At 45.8% G+C, this 18,882-nt stretch overlaps 1 non-coding gene across 1 annotated transcript; it reads right to left on the bottom strand.

Moving 5' to 3' along the window:
* Positions 1–17,321: 17,321 nt before the first annotated feature.
* On the bottom strand, positions 17,322–17,395 carry trnan-guu (transfer RNA asparagine (anticodon GUU)). The gene has a single exon. It is a non-coding gene; the product is annotated as a tRNA-Asn (tRNA).
* Positions 17,396–18,882: the final 1,487 nt, after the last annotated feature.

Here is an 18,882-nt window from a genome sequence, read left to right as displayed (position 1 = left end):
ATTAAGGGCTACAAGGAGAATGCGGGCAAGTGGAGTTGAAATGCACATCAGGATGATTAAATGGCGGAGTGGACTCGATGGGCCGAATGGCCTTACTTCCACTCCTATGTCTTATGGTCTTATGGTACCATTGCAGAGAACACGGCGAAGGGAAACACTTGTTCAAAGTGAAAACAAGTATTGCAGATTTTCGCCCGCGCAATCCGAGTCTGAATGAAGCCTCCACCTGTATTACGCTCAATTCTGAGGGTGATACTTCAGGAAGCGGGGAAGTGAAGTGATTGCAGACAGCGCTTAACAAGTTGAAGTGAATGGTGCCGTGTGTGAGGAATGTCGGTCATGAAGGTAGATTGGAAAGTTGGGGCAGTTCTCTTTGGTGAACAGAGGGCTGAAAGCTGGTCTGATTGAAGTTTTCCACGTCATGAGGGTTTTAGACAGAGGAAATAATGCAGTGAAAATGCTCCCAGGCCTGAAAGGATCGAGAACGATTTGGCAGAGATAGAAAGTCATCAGGAAAATAAGCAAAAGTGACATTAGGAAGACCGTTTTCGCACAGGGAGTGGGGTCAGTAAGTCGCTGTCTGACAGTGACAAAGAGGTAGATTCAATGGACACAAAAGGGAATTCAGTGGGCATGTTCAATGTGACACTGTGCAGATTTACAGGGAGAAGGCGACAGAATGAGGCACTTATTTACATATTGTGTTGAACCAGCAGAGCTAAGGTGGGCTGCATGGCCTCAGACTGCGCTGTCACACATTTTGTGATTCTGAGTGAAATCGGAGTTGGATCAACAGAACGTCGGAAATTTGACAACGGATATATTCTGCCCAACTGTGTACTCTATCACAGCAATGAAGGTGTTTTGACATCATTCTCGAAGGTACATGACACAATGCAGATTCAAAACCGAGTATTCCTTTGAATCACGGAGTAATTTGTTTACAGTTATTCAATTGAGGTGAGCGGAGTTGCGCATTGGGAGCTACTCCAGTTGATAGGTCGAAGCCGTTTTCTCCTGTGTGATAGTCCTACCAGCACTCCAATTTGCTGTGCTTCCAGTCAGTAGATGCAGATCACTGTCCCATACTGATACACGGGCCACGATGACCCAGCTGTGGTGACAAGCTTGTGAAGGTCTGAATGCTCTTCTCCTGTCCTCTGTCTGACTGCTATGATCCGAATCATCAAACCTCTCTTCTCCGAGATAGGAATAAACTGGTGAAGGTGAAACACATCAGTTGCGGTGTGTCCCATGCGCAGGAGGCCCTGCAGTAATTCCCCACGCTGTTTCACACAGCAGCATCCTCTCGGTGAATTACGCTTGGCAAAAAAATCGACTGGACCAAATCAGTGTCCGCCACTGGATTTTACTGACACCGTTTATAAAATTCAGGCTCACCGTTAATGTGGAGAGGGGATGCCCGACTGTAGTTTCCGCTCCTTCTGTTGAGAAAAGATAATTTTAACTGTGTCCAGTGAGAGGAAAGAATTTGCTGTTGATGGGAAACATTTCTATCTGAACTCGCTGTCACTCTCCTGATAGATTGAAACATAAAGCTGGGAGTCTCTGGATTATGTTATAAAAGTATCGGTATTATGTTATTCACACCGCGCTGTCACCAACTGAACGAAGCTGCTGCCCAGAGGGAGACGGCTGTGTTTAAATACCGTGATGAACTGGGGGAGCTGAGCATTTACCCAAACAATGGGCACACCACCTCCCTGACACAGTGTTCACAAATCAAACTGACAGCAAAGCTTCACGTGTGATCGAAAGTTTCCGGAAAGAAGACTTGGCTCAACAGATATCCCGACTGAATGTCCTCCTTTCTTGATTTGAAGTGTAAGAAGTTGGTTACAGGGGGCAAGACGGGATTAGAACACGCAACCTCCTGATCTGGAGTCAGACGTGCTACCGTTGCGTCACACACTTACGGACGGCGCGTGGACGCTATTCATGCTTAAGGGAAGTGATCGCACTACAATGATTTTATGTTTTGCATGACAACGGAGATCAACAGTTCATGTCTGTTCTGTCTCTCCCCCCTCTCCTTCTGTCTCTCGAAACAATTTCCAACTCTACCTCAATAAAAAGCTGAAAGAACTGCGGACGCTGCATATCAGAAACAAAAAAAACAGTAGTTGCCGGTGACCTTTCCATAGAACTGATGGTGATCGGGAAAACGTTGGTTTATATGCAGGAGATATCGTGGGAGGAAGGCGGATGCAGTAAATGATAGATCAGGACAGACCCCAAAGCGAGGGAAGAAATGTTGGACAGGAAAGGGAGTTGATAACGATCCGTGTGGGAGGGTGAATGGAGACTGTTCGTGGCTAAGAATAAGTAGTGTGTAATGACAGACTATGTGATAACAAGGCTTGGTGTGTGTGGAAGGGACGAGGATACTATGGATTTCAGGCCCGAGAATTATTGAATTTGATATTGGGACCAGAGGGATGTATGGTCCCCAAGTGAAACATTCGGTGCTCTTCGTTCTGCAGGTGCTGAGCTTCGCTGGAACACTACAGCAAACCTGAGACAGAGATGTTGGCCAGGGAACAGGGTGGGGTGTGGAATTGGCAGGCAACTGGAAGCTCAGGGTCTTTTTTTGCAGGCAGAACGTAGATGTTCTGTGCAGCAGTCGCCCAGCTTATGCTTCGTTTCCCCCATTGTAGATGAGACCACATTGTGAGCAGCAAATGCGATAGACTGGGATGTGGGAAGTGCAGGTAAAGTGCTGCTTCACCTGGAAGGTAAGTTTGGACCCTTGGATAGTGAGGAGGGAGCAGATAAATGGGCTGGTGTCACACATTCGGCAGTTGCAGGGGAAAGTGCCGTTGGACTATTGGGGTGGGAATGGGGGTAGAATTGATGGGAATGAATGAAGAGTGGACAAAGGCATAACTCCTGCCCATTTACCTATCTGCCAAATAGAGGAATTTGTTAAGTATGTACAAGGACATTTTCTAATTCACAATGTGGATGTACATACTGGCGAGGGTGCAAAACCTAAGGACCAGCAACCATAATTCTATTAACATTAGAATAGTGATTGAAAATAATACATCAGATCTAAAAGTTGAAGTTCTAAAATTGAGGAAGACTCAGGTATTAGGCAAGATCTTTCAAAAGCTGATTGGGGGCAGATGTTCGCAGGTTAAAGGACTGCTGGAAAATGGGAAGCCTTCAGATATGAGATAACAAGAGTCCAGACACAGTATCTTCTTGTTAGGGTGAAAGGAAAGGCTGGTAGGTGTAGGGAATGCTGGATGACTAGAGAAATTGAGATTTTGGATAAGATAATGAAGGATGCATATGTCAGGTATCGGCAGAGAGATCGAGTGAATCCTTAGAGTATAAAGGCAGTACGAGCATACGTAAGAGAGAAATCATAAGAGCAAAAAGGGGACATGAGATAGCTTTGGCAAATAGAGTTAAGGATAACCCAAAGGGTTTTTATAAATACATTAAGGACAAAAGGATAACAAGGGAGAGAATAGGGCCCCTCAAAGATCAGCAAGGCGGCCTTTGTGTGGAGCTGTGGATTGGGGGCGGGGGGTGAAATACTGAACGGATATTGTGCATCAGTGTTTACTGTGGAGAAGGGCATGGAAGACATATAATGTGAGAAAGTAGATTGTGACATGTTGAAAAAATGTCCATATTACAGATGACAAATTGCTGGATATCTTGAAATGCATAAAAGTGGATAAATCCCAAGGACCAGATCAGGAGTACCCTAGAACTCTGTGGGAAACTGGGCAAGTGATTGCTGGGCCTTTCACTGAGATATTTGTATCATCAGTAGTCACAGGTGAGGTGCCGGAAGGCGAGAGGGTGGCTAACATGGTGCCAATATTAAAGAAAGGTGGTAGGGAAAAGCCATGGAACTATAGACCGGTGAGCCTGACATCCGTGATGGGCAAGTTTTTTTAGAGAATCCTGAGAGATAGGATTTACATGTATTTGGAAAGGCAAGAATTGATTTGGGATAGTCAGCATGGCTTTATGCTTGGGAAATCATGTCTCACGAATTTGATTGAGTTTTTTGAAGAAGTACAAAGTGGATTGATGAGGGCAGAGCGATGGACGTGATCTATATGGACTTCAGGAAGGCGTTCATCAAGGTTCCTCATGGGAGACTGGTGAGCAAGGTTTAATCTCATGGCATGCGGGGACAACTAGCCATTTGGATTCAGAACTGGCGAGAAGGCAGAAGACAGAGGGTGGTGATGGAGGATTGCTTTTCAGACTGAAGGCCTGTGACCAATGGTGTGTCACAAGGATCAATGCCGGGTCCGCTCCGTTTTGTCATTTATATAAATGATTTGTATGTAAACGGAGGAGGTATAGTTAGCAAGTTTGTAGATGACACCAAAATTGGAGGTGTAGTGGACAGTAAAGAAGGTTACCTCAGATCACAACGGGACCTTGATCAGATGGGCCAATGGGCTGAGAAGTGGCAGATGGAGGTTAATGTAAATAAATATGAGGTGCTGCATTTTGGAAAAACAAATCAGAGCAGGATCTTTACACTTAATGGTAAGTTCCTTGGAAGTGTTGCTGAACAAAGAGACCTTGGAGTTCAGGTTGATAGTTCCTTAAAAGTAGAGACGCAGGCAGATTGGATAGTAAAGAAGGTGTTTGGTGTGCTTTAATTTGTTGGTCAGAGCATCGAGGATAGATGTTGGGAGCTCATGTTGCCACTGTACAGAACATTGGTCAGGCCACGTTTGGAATATTGCATGTAATTTTGGTCTGCTTCCTATCGGAAAGATGTTGTGAAACTAGAAAAGGTGCAGAAAAGATTTACAAGGATTTTGCCAGGGTTGAAGGGTTGAGCTATAGGGCGAGGCTGAATAGACTGTTTTCTCTGGAGCGTCGGAGGCTAAGGGGTGACCTTATAGAGGTTTATAAAATCATGAGGGATATGGAGAGAGCAAATAGACAAGTTCTTTTCCCTGGGATGGGGGAGTCCAGAACTACAGGGCATAGTTTTAGGGAGGGGAGGGGAAAGATATAGAAGGAACTTAAGGGGCAAACTTTTCACGCAGAGGGTGATGCACGTACGGCATGAGCTGCTGGAGTAAGTGATGGAGGCTGCATAATTACAGCATTTAAAATGCATCTGGATGTGTATATGAATAGGAAGGTTTATGGGGATTTGGGCCAAGTGCTGGCAAATGGGACGAGATTAGGCTAGGATATCTGGGCTGCATGGACGAGTTGGATGGAAGGGTCTGTTTCCGTGCAGTACATCTGTGTCACTCTGTGAGACTCCATGGGATTCTCTAGGAGAAAGTGAGGACTGCAGATGCTGGAGATCAGAGCTGAAAATGTGTTGCTGAAAAAGCGCAGCAGGTCAGGCAGCATCCAAGGAGCAGGAGAATCGACGTTTCCGGCATGAGCCCTTCTTCAGGAATTTTTAACTATAAACTATAAACCTTCCCTTAGTTAAATATTGTGAAGTGTGAAGCCATTGTTTTGGTCCCCAAGTTCGACCTGAGTGTAAAAGGTTGAGGGTGGAGGTTATGGAGGTTTATGAAGCCATAAGGGACAAAGATAAGTTGAATAACCTTTGTCTTATCCCGAAGGGTAGGTGAGTTCAAAATTTGGGAGTATATTTTTAAGATGAGAGGGAGAAAATTTAAAAAGGACGGGGGTTGCAACGTTTTTTACATTGAAGGTGGTTCGTCTGTGGAATGAACTGTCAGAGGAAGTGGTGGATGCAGGTAATGTTACAATGTCTGAAATTATTTGGATAAATACATATGAGCCAAACACAGGCAGGGGAGTCTAATCTTCCCCCAGATATTCAAAGGGACAGCCCGTCAGAGGGGGGCAGCGCCACGCCTATCGTTGTTGCGTGGCATGTGTGACAGCTGCAACAAGACGTCCCAACTCCTGTGCTCAATGCTCTGACCAATGAAAGCAAGCATGCCAAAAGCCTTCTTCACCACCCGTCTACCCACGACTCCATTTTCTAGGAGCTAATAACCCGCAACCCGAGATCTCTTGGTTCAAAATACTGCATATGAAACAGATTTCGTGCTTTTTGGTAGACGTTAATATTTGGTGCATATCTCTCCTCTAATTTGGTATCTTATACTGAATGCCATCACTGATGAAGTCCAGTATGCCAAAACCTGAACTTCAAAGTCCCTCTGTTCAACTACACTCAAGGTCCTACCATTCACCATGTAAATCCTACGTTGATTTGACGATACAAAATGAAAGACCTCATACTTAGCTATATTAAACTCCATTTGCCAATAACTTTAAACTTATGCAATCTAGTTCTGTACTCTCCCACCCCAGGTAAAATACCTTTCCTATTTACCCGATCCATGCCCTCATGAATTTATAAACATCTATAAAGTCACCCCTCACCCTTCAAAACTTCCGGGAAAATGAACCCAGTCGATTCAGCCTCTTCCTGTAGCTCAAACCCTCCAACCCTGGCAGCATCCTTGTTAATGTTTTCTGAACCCTTTCAAGTTTCACAACCTCCTTCCTGTAGCAGAGAGCCCAGAATTGCATGCAGTATTCCAACAGTGGTGTAATCAATGTCCTCTCTGAAGAGGACTTTAAAAATTATAACTACAAGCAAATCAGGTTAGTTGGGCATGACTTTCCCATAGCACTTTGTTTTGGCTGTCCTTCATTAATCTATGATTTTTTTTCAGTTATGAGAAAATATTTTGTGGGATGTGATGATTGCGAGAACATCCAACATTTGCTCATTGTCCCTCATGGCCCTTGGACAGAGTAATTGTGACTACATGCTCGAAGGCAGTTGAGAGTCAACCACATTATAGTAGGTCTGGAGTCACAAGGTGTGTATGTGTGTGTGTGTGTCTGTGCGCGCACGCACGTGCACACATGCATGCAGGGTTCATGAATGGTAGATTTCCTGCCTTAAAAAGGACAGTTTCAGGAGAAACACAACAGTAGCATCTATAAAGAGACAACAGTGTTATTGCTTTGAGTCCAGTGGTCCTTCAAAACTTGGCTGGGTTCAAAACATTAACTGGTTTCTCTCCACAGATGATGCCAGACCTGCTGCGTTTCCCCAGCAAATTTGCTTTTTGTTGTTGATCTCCACCATCTGTAATTCATTATTTTAGTGAAAAAACTGTTTTCCGGTTGCCAGGACCGAGAGAAAGTTTCACTTCCAGATCTCTTTATTAGTTGAATATAAATTCCACCAGCAGCCATGATGGGATTTGAATTTGTGTTCTCAGAAGACCGAGATCTCTAGGTTGCTCAACCATTATCACTAGATCCCAATCTTCCCTTCAATGACAATTTTCTCCTGACTATTTTCCTTTATTCATTCATGGTATGTCGCATTTTGTATCCCACTATTGTTCTGGTAAACACTAACTTCACTTTCCCGCTGTTTCCCCATAATCCTCAATTCCCTTTCTGATTTAAAAAAAAAAGTACCTTAGTTTTGAATGGACTAAACAATCCAGGCTCAACAGCTGTCCTAAACATGCAATTCCTTTTTTGCAGGTTATTCCCTCTGGTTCTAAACTCACCCACAAGGGTAAACTTTCCCACAACTAGCCTGTCACGTCTCCTCAGAATCTTGTTTGTGACAATAAGGTTACCTCGAAATCTTCTAACTTCTATTAACCACAGGCCGAACGAATTCATTTCTCCTCATAAGACATTATTTTCACCCCTGACAGCATCCTGGTCAACCTTCTCTGGACTGCCTCCAATGCCGGTATATCTTACCTTAGCTAAAAGGCCCAAAACTCTTCCCAGTGTTCAGGTGTGGCCTAATTGGTGTCTGATTTAGGTTCACTATAACCTCCCTACCTTTATACTCCATTTAAAAACCAACATCCCATTTGCCTTCCCTATGACTCACTGAACTTGGATGAAGTGTTCATGGATGCGAGCTTGGAAATCCTCCTATTCAGCAGCTTTCTCCATTTAACATTCAGCACTTTTCCTCCTGGCAAAGTGAACAACCTCATTTTCCCATATTCTATTCCATCGGCCAAGGTTTTGCTCATTTGCTTAACCTGTCGATATCCCTCTCCATGTCATCCTCACCAGCTACATTCCAATCAACTGTCTCGACTGCAGTCTTGGCAATAGTACATTGACTTTACTTATCCAAGTAATTCATATCCATATTGTAAATGATTTTGGCCCCAGCACTAATCCCTGTGGCACATTGCTAGTTACAAGTTGCGATCCTGAACGAGCCCCTATCCCTACAGTATCATTGGTTAGCCAATCATCTATCAATACGATCAGAGTGTCTCCAATATCATGTGCATATCATTTGCTCTGCCAGCAAGTCATCCCAAACTGTCCTTGAAAAAGTGGTGGTAAGCTACCTCTTAAATTAATTCACAAATATGATGTGGTCTATAATAAATGTTCAGGAGTGAGTTCCAGGATTTTGATCAATAAAACCTAAACAATGCGGATATGTCACAGTTGGAATGTTGTGTTCACACTTATCTCCTCTTGCTGATTGAAGTGATGGAGTGGAAGTTGCTCTTGAAGAGCCGCCACTCATAGAATCAAGCCAGACAGATCGATTGTGGCCAGAGACTCTGCCATTTCGAATTCTCATCAATCTACATTCTTTCATCCACGGTTTAGTCACATCAAACTGCCACGCAATGCTGTTATGGCCTCAGTAAACTATAATAACGTGAAGATCGCTGGGATCATTTTCTACATCCGACTGCAATGTAATCACAGATCAATGTTTCCAGTTTTGGTGGAACAAAAGACATCATATTGGTGGATAATTACAGTTAGTGCAAACACAGCTAGCCATCGATAAATATTAATCCTGATTATTTCAACGGCCAAATTTCAATTCAGAAACCACGTGCACTCGGCTGCTTGTAACACAGACAACATGACAAAATAGCTCATAGGAGGAGAAATGCGACATTGTGGAGGAGTGAAATGTTTGCTTTTGGTCACCTCCACGATTGTTAGAAAAACAGGTTGTAAGGATTCTTAAAAGGTGGCTGAAGGAGTGGTGTGGCATAACACTTCAGAAAGCGGAAAGTGGAAGACCACTTTCAGGTGGAAGAAAAAGACATTTCTTACTTCTGAAAGAACTGGGAAACAGAAGAGGGAATGAAATCTGATTTGGGAGCTATTTCCTATTTGTTGAGGATGTTGCTTCATCACAGTCTTGGTTTAGAGCATAAGCTCTTCATCAGGAATAAAGGGTGGCCCAAGGGGGCTGAGAGATTAATGGGAAGGAAGTGGGGCTGGAGGGAAGGCAGCTGGGAGTGCAATAGGTAGATGGAGGTAGGGATTGATGGTGATAGGTCAGATATGAGGGTGGAGCAAATAGGTGAGAAGCAAGGTGGACAGGTATGACAGGTCAAGAGGTTGGTGTCGAATTGGAAGGTTGGATCTGGGACAAGGTGGGGGAGAGGAAATGAGGAAACTGATGAAATCTACATTGATTCCATGTAGTTGGAGGGTCCCAAGGCAGAAGATGAGGTGTTTTTCCTACAAGCGTCGGGTAGCAAGAGTTTGACAGTGGAGGAGGCCCAGGACTTGCATGTCCTTGGTGGAATGGGAGGGGTAGTTAAAGTGTTCAGCCACAGGGCGGTCGGTCCCTGAAACGTTCCGCTAGTTGGCGTCCAGTTTCCCGAATGTGGATGAGACCATATTGCGCGCAATGGACATAATCTTATCTTAGCCTGCCGGAGTTATTTTCTTTAACTAAATTAAAGAAAACTTTAATTAACTTGGGTGACTGCATGAAACGGTTTCATGGTCAGATTTGAATCATCACTCCCAAAAGAGACAATGCCATGAATATCAGTGAACTTCTCTTTTTGTTAAAAACCACAAGTTCTTGATTTATTTTCACAACTTACTGGTATGCACACCTACACATTCAATGTCAAGTTCTAACATCAGAAATGAAATTACAGCATTAATTTGACTTACAATATTCGAACAAATTAATAGCACACAGTGAATACCAAGTCCGATTAAAATGAAATTAAATTTGACTAAAATAAAATATAAAATCAAGATGGGAGATTCGAAATGGGGGAAGGGCAGCAGGCAAGAAATGCAGCATCATAGAAGGTGCTCCTCCAGGGAGTGCATTTTACCAACTACAACTGCTCAATAAAAACATTCTGGTATGATCCTCCGGTTTTAATGTAAACCATAGCACCATACAGTAGGTACCATGTAAACGAGTTAATAGATACAAGCCTTGAGCAAATCCAGTCTCCAGCCTTACCCTCCGCTTCTTGAAGCTCGGACCTAACTCCAGCTCCGGGGGATTGATGCCACTACCACTCCTCCACTGAAGAAGTTTTGAGAAGCAGATGCAAAGGCAAGATACAGAACAGACCACCTTTGCAAATGAAAGCAGCTTACAGAGACATTGAGCAATAGCATCACACGGTTTTGACCCATCGACCTCTGGGTTATGTGACCAGCACACTCACACAGCACTACTCTGCTTCTGGGCACCCAGCAGCTGGATTGTGGATCAGTTTAAAGTAGGTCCTATATTCTGATTACATCGGTACACAAGGTAGTGAAGAAAGGTTTCAGCACACTAACCTTCATCAGTTAGGGAATTGAGTATAGATGTTGGCAAGTTATATTGTAGTTATACAGGACGTTGATAAGGTTGCACCTGGAATATTGTGATCAGTTTTGGTCCCCTTGGTGTTCTGACTTCTGATTTCTTCAACTCTGGGTTTGTGTTGAACTTGATGGGATACTTTGTCCAACTTAACATGTTTAAACAGTATCGCTCGGAGGGAATCATTTGAAACTTTTCAGGAGGTGAGCGCAACAAGATTGAACTATTCAAAGTTACTTGGACTCTATCTTAAACTTACATCAGTACCAGTAGTCAGAGACACGTACAGCATGGAAACAAACCCTTTGGTCCAACTTTTCCATGCTGACCTGATATCCTAAATTAATCTAGACCCATTTGACAGCACCTGACCCATATATTCTGGCAGCTCATTTCATGTATGTACCACCCACTGCATGAAGAAGTTGTCCCTTTAATATATTTCGCCTCTTACCGTACACCTATGCCCTCTAGTTCTGGACTCCCACACCCAAGGAAAGGACCTTGTCCATTACCCTGTCCATGTCCCTCATGATTTTGTAACCGCTTTTAGGTCACTCTTCTGCCTCCGATGCTCCAGTGAAAACAGCTGCATCCTATTCAGCCTCTCCCTGTAGCTCAAACCCTCCAACCGCCTTCAACATTCCCGTAAATCGTTTCTCATGGAGAAGTTAACGTTTCAGTTCTGAAGAAGGGTTGATACCCAAAACGCTGACTACTCCACGTCCTGGTGTTGCCTGGCTTGCTGTATTCTTCCAACCTCCTGCTTGCCTACTTTGGGTTGAAATATGTCGAGGCTCAGTGGTTACCACTGCAGCCTCACAGCGCCAGGGACCCAGGTTTGTTTTCAGCCTTGGGTGGCTGTCTGTGAGGAGTTTGCACTTTCTCCCAATGTCTGCGCGGGTTTTCTCTGGGTGGTCCTGTTTTCTTCCATAAACCAAAGATGTGCAGGTCATCTGGATGGGCCTTGCTTAATTGCCCATAGAGTTAGGTACATTAATCAAAGGGAAATGGGTCGGTATGGGTTAGTCTTCGAAGGGTCAGTGTGGCATTGTTGGGACGAATAGCCTGTTTCCACACTGTAGCTAATCTCATCTGCACTACTTTTGTCACTAACGAATGGCAGAGTAGACTCAACAGGCCGAATTGCCGAACTTCTGCTCCGATGGTCTTGTGGTCTTAGGTTTCTCTGGATCATTTCATTGGCAATGCGCAGTCCCTGGCTTAATGAGCAGCAGTGTGCACTGAAAGCAAAACTCATAGGATCGTAGAACTCCAACAATGTGGAACTCCAACACATCTGCACTGATCTTCTGAAGAGTAACCCACTCAGATCCATTTTCCAACCCTCCATAAATTGCACACAGACTCCCAAGGGTGGAATTATTCCTGGGTTCCTGGTGCCATGAGGCAGCAATGCTAACCCTCAGCCACCATGGAGTTGTGGGTGTGGGGTATGGGGGAGGCACTTGCAGTTCAGCAGAAAACCAAAACAGCCCACCTACTCTCCCACTGCACCAACTGTGAGAACTGGCAGGAGGTTCAGTTCTGGGGGTGACCCAAGGCAGCATCACCGGTGGGATTTGATTGCTGGGAGCGCTGGTGCCCCCGCTGGTGCTTCCGCAAGTTGCAGGAAAACATGAACCTTCTTAGATTAGATTACATTACAGTGTGGAAACAGGCCCTTCGGCCCAACAAGTCCACACCGACCCGCCGAAGCGATACCCACCCATACCCCTACATTTACCCCTTACCTAACACTACGGGCAATTTAGCATGGCCAATTCACCTGACCCTGCACATCTTTTGGACTGTGGGAGGAAACCGGAGCACCCGGAGGAAACCCACGCAGACACAGGGAGAACGTGCAAACTCCACACAGTCAGTCGCCTGAGGCGGGAATTGAACCCGGGTCTCAGGCGCTGTGAGGCAGCAGTGCTAACCACTGTGGGCGGCACGGTGGCACAGTGGTTAGCACTGCTGCCTCACAGCGCCTGAGACCCGGGTTCAATTCCCGCCTCAGGCGACTGACTGTGTGGAGTTTGCACGTTCTCCCCGTGTCTGTGTGGGTTTCCTCCGGGTGCTCCGGTTTCCTCCCACAGTCCAAAAGATGTGCAGGGTCAGGTGAATTGGCCATGTTAAATTGCCCGTAGTGTTAGGTAAGGGGTAAATGTAGGGGTATGGGTGGGTTTCGCTTCGGCGGGTCGGTGTGGACTTGTTGGGCCGAAGGGCCTGTTTCCACACTGTAATCTAATCTAATCTAATCTAATGAACCTCTTTCCGCACTCAGGCCAACTGAAGGTCCTCTCCACGGTGTGCACACATTGGTGCTTCAGTCGGGCGGGGGAATTGCTGAAGGCCTTCCCGCACTTAGGGGAGCAGAATGGCCTCCCTAACCTCCAGCCCCCAGTGTGGACCAGCTGGTGCTTCAGCAGTGTGGAGGAACGGGTAAAGACCTTCTCTCATTCGGGGCAGGAGAACGGCTTCTCCCCGGTGTGAACGGACTGGTGCCTCAGCAGGGCCGAAGAATTGCTGAAGGCCTTCCCGCACATAGGGCAACTGAACGACATCTGACCAATGGGCCAGTAGGTCGGAGGAAAGAGCAAAGCCCTTCCTGCACTCGGGGCAGAAGAACGGCCTCCCCTCAGTGTGGACCCACTGGTGTCTCAGCAGGTGGGAAGAACTGCTGAAAGCCATCTCGCACTTGGGGCCGGAGAACAGCCTTCCCCGGTGTGGACCAACTGGTACGTCAGCAGGGCAGTAGAAGGCCTTCCCACACTCAGGGCAGTAGAAGGACCTCTTCCCTCTGTGGACCCATTGGTGCTTCAGAATACTTTCAAATTTCACAATATCCTTCTGATACGAGGAAGACCAGAATTGCACACAATATTCCCAAAGTGATCTAACCAATGACCTCTACAGCCACAACATAACTTCCGAACGGCAATACTCAGTCAGAGGATTGCGAAAGCTTTCAAAACCCACAAAAAGCAAACAGGAAAGAATGGAGGGACAAACCGAATTTTTGAGAGTCAGCTTGGAAGCATCAATGAAAAATCGGCGGACTGGGTTTATTGGAGACCCGTTCTCCTTAAATACACTATATACGTATTACTCTTGTGCTCTTCGTAGTTTCTCTGTGCTGCAGTGTGTAGTGGCTCATTGAAATAATGTCCTGATGCAGCTTCGTTTGTGGGTGGTGGGATGATTGTTTCTGCGGTTAAGTACTTGGTTTGTGTGTGTTGTTTTTCGGTAAAAGCCAGTTTGAAGTTCCCCATTGACTGTTCGCTCTACTGTGACATCTAGGAATGGCACTTTGTTGTTGTTCTCCTCCTCTTCAAACCAGGAGCCCCCCTCAGGCCATAGTCTCACTACTTGGAACACCAATATACAGACTAGTCAAAGGCCTCCACTGAAGACTAAAACACCAAGTCGAAGATTCACGCCACTCCATTTACTCCATCCAAGAAGTCCTGAACACCAAAGACACTAAGATAGAAGAGGATGGAATAATGCTGTCCTTTGACATAACAGCCCTGTTCACATCCATTAACATCAATGAGGCCAAAGAAAAGTGGAGACACTACTCGAAGAACCAAAGTCACAAACACAGCACCAACTTCATCAGCAAAAATAGCACTATCCAGCTCGTGGAAGTGTGCCTTACCTCCCACTTCATCTTCAGTAACAAGCGCTACAAACAAATCACCGAAACACCCATGAAACCACCAGTATCAGGATTCCGAGCAGAAGCAATAATGCAGAGTCTCAAACCAACAGCCCTTCCAACGATCCAACACAAACTTTGTGTCCGCCACAGTGATGACACTTTTGTCATCAAAAAATGAAGCAACTTAGAGGAAACCTACAACACCATCAACAATATCCTTACTGGCATAAAATTCACAAAAGAGGAGAACAACAACAAAGTGCCATTTCTAGATGTCACAGTAGAGCAAACAGTCAATGGTAAATTCAAAACAGCGTCTACAGGAAAACAACACACACGACCAAAGGACTTAGCTACAGAAGCAATGATCCCTACACATATAAACAAGCCTGAATCAGGACACTATTTCAACGAGGCACGACACACCGCAGTAGCCAGTAACGACAAAGACCAATAAGTAACTGTACCGCACATTTAAGGAGAATGGGCAGGCAAACGATGCACTGAGAAATACTTCCCTGACCGGGAATCGAACCCGGACCGCAGCGGTGAAAGCGCCGAAACCTAACCACTAGACCACCAGGGAGACAGCAAAGCTCCTTCACAGCTCTATCATAAATTGCTTTCCTGCCCGGAAATCGAACCCGGGCCACGATCGTGAGAAGGCTTCCACCAATATCATTGCTTGTATCCATTGCTCCCGATGCGGTCTCCTCTACATTGGGGAGACTGGAGACTCCTCGCAGAGTCAAGTCACAGCGCTTGAGGGAACATCTCCAGGACACCCGCACCAATCAACCCCATCACCCTCTCAACTCCCCCTCCCACTCTGCCGAGGACATGCAGGTCCTGGGCCTCCTCCATCGCCGCTCACTCCCCACCCGATGCCTGAAGGAAGAACGCCCCATCTTCCGCCTCGGACTAATTCAACCCCAGGACATCAATGTGGACTTCACCAGTTTCCTCATTTCCCCATCCCCCACCTTACCTCAGTTCCAACCTTCCAGCTCAACGCTGTCCTCATGACCTGTCCTACCTGCCAATCTCCCTTCTCAACTGTTCGCTCCACCATCCTCTCTGACCTGTCACCTCCATCCCCACCCCCATTCACCTATCGTACTCTTTGCTACCTTCGGCCCAGCACCCCCCAATTTATCTCGTCATCCCTGGAAGCGTCCTGCCTCTATTCCTGATGAAGGGCTTTTGCCCGAAACGGCGATTTTCCTGCTCCTCGGAAGCTGTCTGACCTGCTGTGCTTTTCCAGCACCACTCTGATCTAAACTCTGGTTTCCAGCATCTGCAGTCCTCACTTTTGCCTACCCAATAAACCCAGTGTGCCGATTTCACATCAACAAACTGACACTAGCAGACACAACGTCTGCAGAAACCCTAGCCACATTACTTTACATTAAAGACATCTGTGAAATGATTTCCAGACAACTCAACCCTCTCAGCATTAAACAACGGCTCGTGAACCTTAAATACCCTATACAAACAACCCGCAAACGAATGTTATTTACAAAATACCATACTAGAAATATATACATGAACTCTGCCGCACAGTTCTCTGTGGCAAGAAATGCTGGGATGAGATAAGGAAGATTTTTTCAGCCAAAACGAATCGGCACTGACTGGACAGCCATTTACAATCACCCCTGTCAGCCCAGGATGGAAGACCGGAAGGGATGAACAGATTTCTTATTTCCTGAAGATTTACAAAGCTGAGACTGGGTTTTGGTGTTTCTTCCCTTTCCACTCCCAGAAGCCGCAGTGGTTGGGGCGGTGAGTTGGGGAAAGTGAAATGTACCCGTGAGCAGGGTGTGGGGCTCTTTCAGCTTCCCCTCCTCTGACAGCGCTGTGACGTGACTCTGATGTTCTCAGGGACACTTACTGACGCGAGACAGTGAAAAGAGTCTCGTTCCTGCAGATCAGGAATTCAAACCGTATGCCGGCTTCAGGACAATGAGAAAGATTAATTGGGGTGTGTGAAGAAGCTGTGAGTTGCATTTCAAACAGGTAGCTGGAGTCAGATGCGTCATCCATTGCGTTCCTGGCACTGGGCGTACCTGACGCCGCCATGCTGCAGAGTTCTGACGTTAACACGGACATGCGCAGCAATGGGAACATTGACAATGTGAACAGACAAAGATAATCACCGTCACTGCTTCCCTTCCATAGTCCCAACTTTGTGAAGCAGTGTCTTTCACTGGGAAATAAAACACCTTTGTCCTCAGGTGCTTGCCTCATTTCGATCACGACTTCACGCCCCTCACTGTTCTCGTCTCATTTCCAAACTCTTGGCTCATATCCTCAAAAGCAGCTCTGCGGGTATCTGCTTGTTCCACCCTGACAGGCAGTGGGTTGCAGATTCCCGATCAGTCCCAATGTGATTGAAATATTTCAACCCCTCCACTGATTTGCATCTTTAAAAAACAGTTGGAGCAATCTCCCTTTCCTTTTGACGACAGTTCTCAACTGTTATCGGCAGGGTTCACACCTGCGTGGGGAACCCGCAATGGATTTCATGTCCATCGCATTCACCTCTGGGCCCACCAATACAGAACCACACTGACAGCTTCATTTCCCAGGTCTCTCTGCCTGTGGAGCTGAGAAAGAGTGAATCATTGCAGAGTATGTTCGAATCCAATCACTTCACGGGTTTCGAAAGGGTTAAATATCTGCAACTGGCGAGTCTGGGTGTTTCATCCCGAAAGATGAAATGGACCTTCAGTTAAAAACAAAACCAGAAATTGCAGGAGCAACTCAGCAGGTCAGGCAGCATCTGACGAAAGAAAATCAGAGACAACATTTCAGAACTTTTTTTTCCTCATCCAGGTACTGAGTTGCTCCAGCAGTTTCGCTTTCTGTCTCGGAGTCTCAGCATCCGCAGTCCTTTACGTTAGAAATTCAATTCAGAAACCCCTTTGTGCTTCCTCAGTGGAAAAGATTTCCGTTTGGGAAACATTTTTCTGACACCATTAAAAACACGCATCTTTGCAGCCTAGGAAGCGGTAAGAGCGAGAACAACAAACGCTCCGTCCCTGGGTGGTCTCGAACCACCAACCTTCCGGTTAACAGCCGAACGCGCTGACCAGTTGCGCCACAGAGACAGGCTGAGACCGTCCAGCGCAGTCCCGTTGAGGAAGCTACTATTCAATTCATAATTCAACCTGTTCCGCCCAGAATTACCATTGTCAAAGCACTGATAACATGGTAGTCTGGTGTCAGCTCGGATTTCAGGTCCTGATTTCTCTGTCCTCTGGTCTCCCTGTTCCAACAGAGTAAAATGTTGTCTGTTCTCAGCTCTACTCGATTTCTGCTGAATCTTTGACCCCCTTTCAAACTTTCTGGAGCAATGAAATATTCTGAGCCTCCTGGAAATGACACCTTATCTATACCTCTCCTGATTTTAAAAATCTCGATAAAGTTATCTGTCAACTTGCTAGGCTTCGTTGGAAAAATGTCCCAGCTTCTTCTTAACTCAAACCCTCCATTCCCAGCAGCACGCTGGTAAAGTAGGGAATAGGGATTTGTAGCAAATCACATAAATGTACTGTCTGAAAAAATCTGGCTGTGTTCTTGCCTGAGATATTGAGAGTCCCTGGTGTAAGTAATTACGAATGAAATTATTTTGGTCACAGAATTGAACAATCATTTTGCAACAAAGGGGTCTACTCTGATAAGGAGGTAGTGGTCACTTCTAGGGTAAGTGAACAGTTTGTAGATCAGGGAGATGAAGTTCCAGACACTTGGGAAGGGCAAGAAATGACTGTGATAAATAAGACAAAGAACTGTAGATGCTGGAAATCTGAAACAAAAACTGAGAACACTGGAAAAACTCAGCAGGACTGGAAGCATATGTGGAGAAAAAGCAGAGATAAGGTTTCCAGTCCAACAACTCCTCTTCAGGATTCTGAAATAGTTTGTGAGAACCTCTTAAGACTACTGCTCCGCTTTAAGACCATAATACACAGGAGCAGGATGAGGCCATTTGGCCCATCGAGTCTACTCCACCATCGATCATGGCTGATACATTTCTCCATCCCATTCTGCTGCCCTATCCTCATAACCCTTAACTCCTTACTAATCAAGAACCTATCTTTGTCTTAAATGCCCTCAATGACTTGGCATCCTCAACCCTTCTCCTCGTGGAAACATCATCTCCACATCCACACTATCCGGTCATAGAGTAGCACAGCGCTGCCTGACCCACTGTGATCTTCAGCATTTGTTGTTTTCAGGAAGGATTCCAGCATCTACAACAACGCGCTTCTAAATTTTGTACCCAGTTGGTTAGCTCTCCCTGGATCCCGTGAGATATAACCTTACTCAACAATCCACTGTGTGATGCAATTTACAAAGTTCCCAATCCCCACCTCTTTTTGCGTGGGTTTCCTCCCAAAGTCTAACGATGAGCGGTTTCGGGAGAAGTGACCATACTAAATAGGCCCAGAGTGTGCAGTAAGTGTAGTGTAATGGGATAGGGGAAATTGTATGCATGGGTTACACTTTGGATGGTCTGTGTGGACTTGTTGGGCTGAATGGCGTGTTTCCACATTGTAGGACTTCTACGTGGCATTCCCACAACTCCAGATTC

The sequence above is a fragment of the Chiloscyllium plagiosum genome, unplaced genomic scaffold (assembly GCF_037043375.1).
Source record: "Chiloscyllium plagiosum isolate Xiang-an unplaced genomic scaffold, Cpla_swu_hap1 HiC_scaffold_27, whole genome shotgun sequence".
Lineage (NCBI taxonomy): Eukaryota > Metazoa > Chordata > Chondrichthyes > Orectolobiformes > Hemiscylliidae > Chiloscyllium > Chiloscyllium plagiosum.
The sequence above is the reverse complement of the archived record's forward strand: the minus strand, read 5'-3'. Positions and strand labels throughout refer to the sequence as shown.